General features: G+C 50.1%; 1 protein-coding gene and 1 pseudogene across 1 annotated transcript in view; one reads left to right on the top strand and one right to left on the bottom strand.

Moving 5' to 3' along the window:
* The window catches only part of PALLD (palladin, cytoskeletal associated protein), a 417875-nt gene that overhangs the window by 218312 nt on the left and 189506 nt on the right, over positions 1–10057 (top strand). The gene's annotated exons all lie outside the window — the stretch shown is intronic.
* LOC103074226 (60S ribosomal protein L31 pseudogene) lies at positions 1576–1950 on the bottom strand (annotated as a pseudogene).

Here is a 10057-nt window from a genome sequence, read left to right as displayed (position 1 = left end):
TCTTTCCCTGTTCCTCCCATGTTTGCAAATTATTTTTATTGGCACCGTGTGAAAAGTGGAGTGACCCCTATGGATAGCTGGGCATTTGACCAACTTGCACAGATTGACACAAACCTTACCACGGGGAGATGCAGACAGAGGCCCAGGAGCTGTCCAGTGGTGCCATGCGGGGAGCTCCAGTGGTCCTCTGCCTCCAAGCACGGCTTAGTGGGACTCAGCTCACTGCCTCAGTTTTGCTTTCATTTCTCCTTTCTCAAAGAATGGCATCAGGGACTTCCCTGGTGGCCCAGTGGATAAGACTCCACACTCCCAATGCAGGGGGCCCAGGTTTGATCCCTGGTTGGGGAACTGGATCCCACATGCCGCAGCTAAGTCCGCATGCCGCAGCTAAGAAGTCTGCATGCCACAACTAAAGATCCCACATGCTACAACTGAGAGCCCACATGCCACAACTAAGACCCGGCACAGCCTAAATAAATAAATATTTAAATGGCATCATTTTGTGAGTTTAAAATGTTTGCCTTAATCATTAATATGCCTTAGTTTTGCTATATACACATACTGAGGCGCGCGCGCGCACACACACACACACACACACACACACACACACACACACACACGACATCCATGTGCTAGCGGCCAGGCCTGTTTCAGGAGCTCAGGGACGTGAGTGTGTGTCTGGATTCCCCATGGCTGTGAGGCAGCTGCAGCCCCAAATACCCTGTCCTTACACCAGTGTCCAGAGCAGGAGGGATAGGGCAGAGGCCATATGTCTTGTGAGGCTCTGTTTATTTTTATTCTGGAGAAATTCCTTTCCAGCAGACTTTCCCCTAAGTGTCATTGACCACAGCTGTGTCTCGGGTCCATTTTTCTTTCCCAGAAAGGGTGGGAAAGTGAGGACCGGCGGTGGGGTGTAGAGTCACCCCAACTCCTGAGACGGTGCACAGCTCCGAGGGCCCGGTGTTCAGAGACTCTCCATCTGTTATCTGAGAAAATGGAATTCGACATGGGTGCAGTCGGACGGCTGCTACGGAGCTCACACAAGTGGATCCCCATCTGCCCCAGCAGGTTTAATAAATACATTCCCAGAGAGGCCCTCAAGTTCTGGCCTCCAATTACTAGTGACCCCAGGGTCCAAAAATCTGCTGCCAGTCGTGGTGAAGAGACAGAGAAAAGCAGACGGTTAGAGGCAGCTGCAGAGGGCCAGGGGCATGTTAGTGACGTGAGCTGTGACCTGTTCTGCACCCTCGTTCTTTCCCTAGCAGCCTCCGGAGCCCTTTGGAGCCCAAGGAGGCACGCAGGTGGATGCCCATGTTTGCTCTCTTTGCTGCCTGAGGTTCCACTCGAAGTAAGATGCCAGTCTGTCCCCTTCTCCTTCAAACACCCAGCTCTGATCTGCCCTCCAAAATGAGTAGGGCAGACACGGGTTGTGCTCAGCATTAGTCCTCAAGGTTGTGGAATGAACAAGATGCTCACACAACTCAGAGAGCTCTGAGCTGGGTTGATGTCAAACATATTTGGAGGCTGCTGTTTTGTTGTGGTGGTGGTTCTGTAACTTTATTGGACCCTCAGCAGTTAGTTCTCATCCACATTAACTGTCTGTAGATTTTTGAGAGTGGTGACAGGTACATGGGTGACCAACGTATAGAGCTGGTTTGGTGAATCTTCACCCTCATTAAGTTTTCTGGACAACTGCACTTGGATGCAATACAGGACACTGCTTATTCCTTTGGCGCAGCAGCTTTGTTGAGCCTGGGGTCGATGCATACATCTGGTGGAGTTCCAGTTCCCTTCATGGCAGATTTCCAGATTTCTCCGGGTGCCTGAGGGGGAGGCTTCTTGAAACCCACTCGTGGAGGCGCTTGTGAATGTTGATGGTGTATATTCTCTGGTCACCACTGTGTTGATGGCGGCCCGGCCCTTCTCACTGCCCTTCTCTGCGGGAGCCATGCTGCTGGGCCGGGGTTGGAAAGGGAGCTGCTTTTTTTTAAAAAGGAGAACCGTCTGTGAGTATTGGTGTCTGAGTACCAGGCGAAGAAGGCATCTGTAGGGCGAGAAACTGAAGGAAACACTTGGCGACATTCAGGCCCGTGAGGAGGAAGCCGGCTCTGCTGGTCACGAGGAGTTTGGAAAAGATTCTCTCTACATACAACGCGTTCACTGTCACACACACGGCAGATGGCAAGGTTTGATTCTAGGAGAAATCCCTTTACTGATGAGGTGCTCGGTGGTAAAATGAAAGCTCGCTGTTTGGTTTCCCCCCAACCTCTCCTCTGCGCTCCCTGGTGAGGTTGGTGAGGTTCCGGTTCTTTGCACAAAGGTGGGCAGCCTCACTAATGCCTCCATGTTTCCCTCGACTCACTAAGAGCCTCTTGGGGGCGACTCTTTGCTCCCCAAGTCCCCGGCAGCCCCGAGAGTCCTGAAACCCAGCAGGACCAAGAGGCCGAAAGAAGGAGTCGCTCAGCCCTTGCTCCTTCAAAGGAACAATCCGGCCGTTGGGAGGTTAATGTCTTGCTTCGGAGACCAAGATGGACACGACTCTTGGGGCTGCAGGGCTGGGGTTCAGGCCAGCGTGGCCACGGGCTGTCTGTGTCCCTGGCCACGAGCCTGCTCCCCAGGGCAGCATCTGTGAACCCCAGGCATGGAAGGCATCTGACCCCTCGCTCTCATTTCTAACCCACATTACCTTTGTCCTAGTTCTCAACTTCCAAGGCCATTTCATTCTATATTTTTCATTGGTTTGTGGCCAGAAACCGATTGGAGAAAGGGGAGCTTAAAACTGGTTGGGGGAAAAAAAAAAAAAAACTGGTTGGGAGTCAGGATTTGGAATCAGTGATGCTGCAGGAGTTGTTTTCTGTAACTAAGAGCTCACTCTCAGAAGACACACACATAGGATGACGACGTGACTGTGGGGTGGGAGGTGGCACCTCGGCGTGGCTGGGGCACTCAGGGGAGGCCAGGATGTGAGGCGTCACAGACAGCCCTCAGCCAGCGGCAATCTTAGCTTTGTTTCTCTAATCCGCACCCGCCTCCCACCCCAACACCCCCAGGCCGTTCCCGCCGCGCCACCCGCCGCAGGCCTGGACGTCCCAGTTCATCCAGACGGCTCCTTTTGTCTCCTGCCTCTCCCCTCGTTAATCCTTGTAAAAGCCCCGAGTTCACACTGACCCCAGCTGACAGCAAGTCAGTCGCTCACGTTTCCATTGTCCTACTTCTTTGCTTTCATATGTAATACCGAGACTATCACGTGTTGCAGATGGCGAGATGAACAAGTCAAATACTTATTGGACAGTTTCAGTTATAAAGCTTTCTTAGAAAATGAAATGAAGGCCTTCGAGCCTGACGTCCAGGCAGGGAAAATGGCCCGTTTTGATGACAGCTAATAACCCAGGAGCCGCGGGCTGCCCTCTGCACACGTGAGCAGCATTGGCGGGGGCCACCGTCGCCCAGGACGCAGGTCCCGTCCCCCGTGGGGAGCTTGTCTTGGGGCTGCGTCCTCACTGCTGTAACGGGAACCCCTCTCTGGTTCTCCTGCAGCATTTACCTGTGTCCTCTCTTCCCTGATTAGCAGACATCATTGTTTGGCCGTGGAAAACAACTCCTGACTTGTAGCTGCACAGGGATCTTGTACACAGCAGGCAGCCGCAGTATCCCTTGCTCCTTCTTTGTTAATTACCGTGTCAGGAAGATTTGAGAAAATGGTCCAGGCTGTTCTCAGTGGATGGTTGAGCTCCCCGTATATCAAGCATTTGTGGGTGTCGTAAGGCACTCAAGGATGCACGTCCACAATCATCAGAGGGTCTCAAACACTGGGAAACATCCTAAAAGATTTTTGAAAAGACAAATTATAAAAGAAGAAAAATGGTGACGAGGTCCTGTGCTCCCTGTCTGGTCCCTCCTACACATCTGGGTTTTCCTTCTGTGAATGCGCTTTTGAAGAGAGGAAACCTGCTTCGTCCCTCAGTCTAATTCGAAATTTTGATTGTTTCAGGAAGATTTGGCCATTTTGAATTGTGGATATAATATGGGAAAAAGACATTACAGGTCTGACTGTTGATGTGTCTGCTTGTTCATTATGACTTTCATCTCCGGAAAATGTCATCATGCTCTGATTTTTTTCTGAGCTGAAACTGACAGATACTAAATTTCTTAGTCAACGTAGCAGGTGTGCTCAGGATAATTGAGTGCAAGACGTCTGGAAAGGACGGTAAAAACTAGAGTTGGAGGAGCTGGGATGGAAAGTTCTTTTGAAAGACAGAAAACGTTAATTTAAAAGAGTTCAGGAGTTGAAGCCAAAAGAGCTGGCCAGGTTGTGTAGAAAAAGACTGCAAGACTCCCCCGGCCACATTTCCCTTTGAATGGCTTTCCTACCACCAGTGACATGAAACTGATGCAAATCCTGCCCTCCCAACCACTCGTGAACTTCAGGGCAGACGGTGATAGCAACTACAGATGAGTTTAAGAAACCAGGCAGGATGTCATTAAAATCTTTTCAAATGTTCTGTGACATCTGTTTTCCATTTTGCTCTGCTGTTTAATTAGCTTCATTCTTGCACAACTGCAGAAATCTTATTTGCTGGGAAGAGTCCCTTGGAAGAAGTGACCTTTATTTAATAGAGAAGGATGTCAAGTGTCATATGGGCTTTTGATTAACTTCATCCCACGTTGTAACTTTCCCATTGGCTTCAGGGTCCGTCGACTCACGTCTGTACAAATCAGACTCTGGGTGGTGGGAGCTCTCAGTGGCCAGTTGGTGCCACTGTCATATTTCTGAGATATCAAAAATGGGAGAAACGTTAAAGGGAATAGTGACGCTTCCAGAAACTGTTTTCATACGCCTTCACGTCTGTTGCAGAGTTTGCTGGCTTCTGAGCTAGTGAGGGAGTCGAGTTTTGGAAGAGTTTCCTTCCTTGCCTTTGTGTTGGATGTGTGATCCCTTTGATAAGAATAATTGTCCCGAGGGGTGGGAGCGAGCGACACACCCTGTAAAAACTTGGAACACTGGTGCCTCTTTGCTGAGGTCCAGTGGTCCCAGGAAGAGCATATTGGACAAATCCTGGAGAGCAGCCGGGAGCACTGTGGCGGCAGCAGGGGGGAGAGAACGCACTTAATCCGCAGCCGACTTGATTCTTCTCTTCGCCAGAATGCCCCACGGCTGGGCCTCCAGATCAGGACGCCCCGGGGACGGCGCGGTCACCATGCGCTGGCCCCCAGCGAGGCCTGCTGGGTTCCCACAGGTCCCCTTGGCTTTCCTGAGGGGAGTCTGGACAGCGGTGTGCGCTGTGCCCACCTGACTTTCCTCTGCAGGGAAATTGGTGGGTTTTAAGTACGCGTAGTTCACGGCTTCTGTGCGTCAGCCCGGGAGTTGCCACTGGTTCCAAGTCCTCCTCGAGTTCTGTACCCAGCGTCTCTCGTGCACATCCTTCACCTTTATCTGGCCCAGGCAGGCTCTGCCTTCCCACAAAGGAGATGCCCTTAGCTCTCTGACCTCTGGCTCAATATCGAGGCCATACGTGTCCTGGGGAAGGAAAAACTCACACGGAGGAGGAGACTGTGTGTGTTTACAGTATTAGGGCGGCGTCGAGATGTACGTTACAAATGCTTCATTTGGCTGGACGACCACACGTGCGGCGTCTTGGGGACAAAGCCAGTTTCTGCTCTGGGAACACAGCTGACCCAGGAGTTCTTTCTTGCGCCGTTCCGATGCTTCAGACACCAACCCACCAGGAGAGTGTTTCCCAATGAGGGTGTAGGAAAATCAGTAATAGGAGTCTGTGAATAGTGTTTAGTGTTTGGAAAGATCTCGCAGGTTGCACGGGTCTGCTGGGATGCCGGGTTTATTGGCCTCTGGCTACAGCCCTCTTCGTTCGCTACCCAGCCCCCCCCACGCCGACCAGAAGCTCCGGAGGATAGTCAGCTATCACCCCTGTTCAGTACCAGATGAGAAAACAAGCAAGCCGTCGATTGCGTGTAGTTGGATTTCCTTTATAACAACCAAGGACACCTTGACAGTCTCCCTCCCTGTTCTCAGTGACTCAGGTGCTGCCCCTGGACCCCCAGCCTTTTCACCTGTGCTCCTCCAGCTGCCTGGCCAGCCCCTCCCACGAGCAGCCCATACCCCGCTGTCCAGAGGCACAGACTGCCTTAGGTCGCCGTCTGCCCCCGCTGGACTGAGGGCTTCCGCCCTGGGGACCCTCATGTCTTTACTCTCTGAGGGAGGTCTCCCCACGAGACCAGGGGTTCTCGGACACCAGGCTGTGTCCGTCCTGTAAGCTTTGCCCCAGCCCTACCCCAGCCTTAGCACACAATCGGCGCTTAGTAAATATGAGTGGGCTTAATGGACGGGTTAGATGTAATGTCACACTGAGTGGCATTTATCGATCTGACGCCTGCGTACATCGCTAGGCCATCCTATTCTGGAGGAAGAGCTTATCCATGGAGGCATCGGCCATCTCAAGTAGCACAGTGTGTAGGACAGAAATTTAATTTAGTTCAGTTACACTTGAGATTTTTTACATGGGGACACTACAGATTTTGATAAAGGCTGTAACGATGAAGCTTCTTGTCCTCTTATCAGGCAGTCCTGTGAAAAGTCTCTCCTTGGCTCAAAATTCCTCTCACCTTGTCACGAAAGATCCGGTTGTAATCAGTTCCTAGTAAGTGAGCAGTATGTGATCTGAGGTCTGTAAGCAGCTTCAGGTCAAAGAGAGCTTTGGTTGGAACAGATCCCCTGTTTCTGCTGCACAGAAAACGTTTGAATGAGGTTGCTGACGGGACCTCTAACCTTGCTTGTTTTCTGCCTGTTTTGTTTGTTCGGGCCTGGCAGGGAGCCCAAAAATAAAAGCTCCCGTCAGTTTGACTTTCATTGTGGTTCAGTTTTGCAATCCTCAGAATGCCCTCCGGAGCCCTCTGTGTATCTGTGGACATCTCCCAGATTTCCCAAAACAAACACAGCACAAACAGGGGGAATTTGGCAATTTACAAATGTAGCAGACGGGCAGCTGCTTCCTTGGTCTGGGAAGTGTTTGCTTCAGATAGAGGGGACCCCAGAGGGAAACTAGTCTGGAAGCTCCACGGGGGTCTCCGCCCTTGGCCTCCCTGGCAGAGCAGGGTTGTGGGAGCAGCCTGATGTCAGAACCCACCAACCCCCAACCCGGGAAAGCCCTCGGCCCAGAGGGCCACCCTCAGTGGCAATGGCCTTGGTTCCATCGTTTCCCTATGACCAGCAGATCCCTCCCCACATGACCCAGGGGAGACCACCCTCGGGGGAGAGAGTGGTGTCTGATCAAAGTTTGAGAGCCCTGCAGGTCCAGGGAAAGGGTGAGCTGCAGGGCGGCCGCCAGGGGCCTCTCCTTTCTGCTTCCCTTTGCTTTGCTGGGTCGGCCTGTTTAGGGGCACAGACCAGGAGGCAAGGGCATCCCTCTCACAGCAGTTCTCCATTCTCTGCACTGTGGTCGGTCCACAGGGCACCTGCAGAGCCGCCACCATCTCGGGATTACAGACAGACTCCCCGAATTTCTCAAGGGTGTAGAACAGAGCCAAACATGGCCAAGATAAAGCCCTGGGAAAAATAGGCCTCCAATCTCACGGTCTCCCAGTAGTGGACCAAAGGATTCAGACGATTTAAAGCCAGAGGGAACCTCCGAGGTCAGTTGTTCCAACGCCTCCGTTTTTCTAGGGAACAAGATGAGACCGCTGATCGTAAGGGACTTGGCAGGTGAGGTCTTATGATGAAGAGGACAGTACAGGCTCTGGGGTGAGGCCTCAGCGTGAATCTTCCCCACCTCATTGTTCTGGCCGTGACCTTGAATAAGTCCCTCACCCTCTTTGAGCTTCAGTTTTATCATGTAGAAAATGGCATAATAATGGCACTTGCAGGACTCTTGAGATGACTGCATGAGAGAACACTCACGCAGAGCTCTTAGCATGATGCCTGGCACTCGGTAAGTGGCTAAAAATCGATAACATCATCATTACGATCAACATCATCACTATCAAAGCCAGGACCCAGGACCCACGTTTCCTGGTTCGATATTTCTTTTACTCCATTCTTTTGACTCATCTTTGTACATAATGAATATGCTATTTGGGGGTGCCCCACTCTACGGGGTATGTTAAAGTACAAACAGAGGCAGTGTCATTAGTTTAGAGACTGAGATGCTGGGCAAATAATGATGCATTCTTTTTTTTAGAAGAAAGTAACACTTAAAAAGAGAACTGAGATAATATAATAGCTGAAAATGTATTTTGGATTATGTGTTTCTGCATGGTTACATTCCCATATTTATATTTTAATAATGTTTCCCTATAAAGGCACATGTTGTAATGTATCACGAAGTGTGTATTAGAAAGAGTCTCTCCTACTATTTTCATTCCTTCTTCGTTCCAGTATTGTCACAGTCAACCTTTAAAGGTGCACACATTCCGCTTACAAGATTCCAAGTGATTGTTCCGGTTGGTCGTAAAAGCATTGTTGATGTAAGAACTACCGGAGCCATTTTGCATGTGATCTGAACAATCCAGAGGAACCGTTTGCCTTTGGGAGATGCTGAGTCCTGTGTGCTGAAGACGAGGGTTGAATGAAACTTCCAGATTAACATTGTTTTTTCCTGCTGTATGTGCTCAGGAGTGTCGCCCCGATCAGTCAGATCCATTCATTAAGTTTTATCTTATCCTAACCACACTGAGGCCAGGAAGTCACGGGTCCAAAATGAAATCAGGTTTGCACCGCACCTCCTTCTAGTCAGTAAAATGTTCCTGATTTTCATTGCTTTCTCTCCTCTTTCACCAGCTTGGATCTAGTCTTTTAATCTGACTCGGTTTCCTTATGTTCTTCCTTCCCCCTTTAAGCACACAGTATGCATATGCGAATTCTAAAAAGCCTGCTTGGATTATCGGATTACCCTAATCAGACCATTCCCGTCATTGGGAGGAGGGACTTGGAACTCCAGCATTTGCAGTTAAGCCTGAGAAGGAAAACCAGTGACACAAAAGATGAAGCCTTGAGGGCAGAGGCCATGTTTTACTATCACGTGTTTCCAGCATCAGCAGTGCTTAGCGCGCGCGCAGAGACCCTCTCAGTAGATATTTGAATGAGTGACAAACTTTTTCCATCTCCAATCAGTTTATGGGTATTGCAGCAATTCTTTTCCCAGGGCAGAAGAATATTGTGAACCTATGGATCTTGTGAAAGTTATTATTTCAGTGGCTTAGACATTACTCCCAGAGTTAATAAGCTGTGGGCCATCCAGATGATGGAATATGATTCACTGCTAAAAAGAAATGAGCTATTAAGCTATGAAAAGACATGCAGGAACCTTACATGCACATATCACTAAGTGAAGGAAGCCAGCGTGAAAAGACTATGCACTGTGTGATTCCAACTCTGTGACATTCTGGAAAAGACAAAACTATGAAGACAGTAAAGAGATCAGGAATTGCCAGGGGTTGGGAGAGGGAGGGATGAATAGGCAGGGCACAGAGGATTTTTAGGGCAGGGAAACTACTCTGTATGATACCATAGTGGTGGACACAGGTCTTTATACATTTGTCCAAACCCATAGAATGTACAACCCCAAGAGTGAAGCCTCATGTAAACTCTGGACTCTGGGTGGCAGTGATGTGTCAGTGTAGGTTCATCAGTTGTAACAAACGTCCCATCTGGTGGGGATGTCGATGGGGAAAGGCTGAGTGTGTTTTGGGGGGGCAGGGGACATATGGGAAATCTCTGTGCCTCCTGCTCAGTCTTGCTGTAAACCTAAAACTGCTCTTAAATATAGTCTGTTAAAATAAGGAGGAAATAAGTTAGTATATCAAGAGGTCAAAAACGTGAATGATAACAACTTGAAAATATTACAGTTATAAAGACCCTGCCTGGAAGAGGGAACAGTCAGAGGAGGTAGAGAGAGTAGCTGACGGCTGAGAGCCATCCGTGAAGATGACGTGGGGAAGGGTCTCAGAAAAGGGACTTGGGGGCCTCCCTGGTGGCGCAGTGGTTGAGAATCCGCCTGCCGATGCAGGGGACACGGGGTAGTGCCCCGGTCCGGGAACATCCCAC

Source organism: Lipotes vexillifer, unplaced genomic scaffold (genome assembly GCF_000442215.2).
Source record: "Lipotes vexillifer unplaced genomic scaffold, Lipotes_vexillifer_v1.1 scaffold668, whole genome shotgun sequence".
In the NCBI taxonomy this organism is placed as follows: Eukaryota; Metazoa; Chordata; class Mammalia; order Artiodactyla; family Lipotidae; genus Lipotes; species Lipotes vexillifer.
This window is presented reverse-complemented; position numbering and strand designations above follow the sequence as displayed.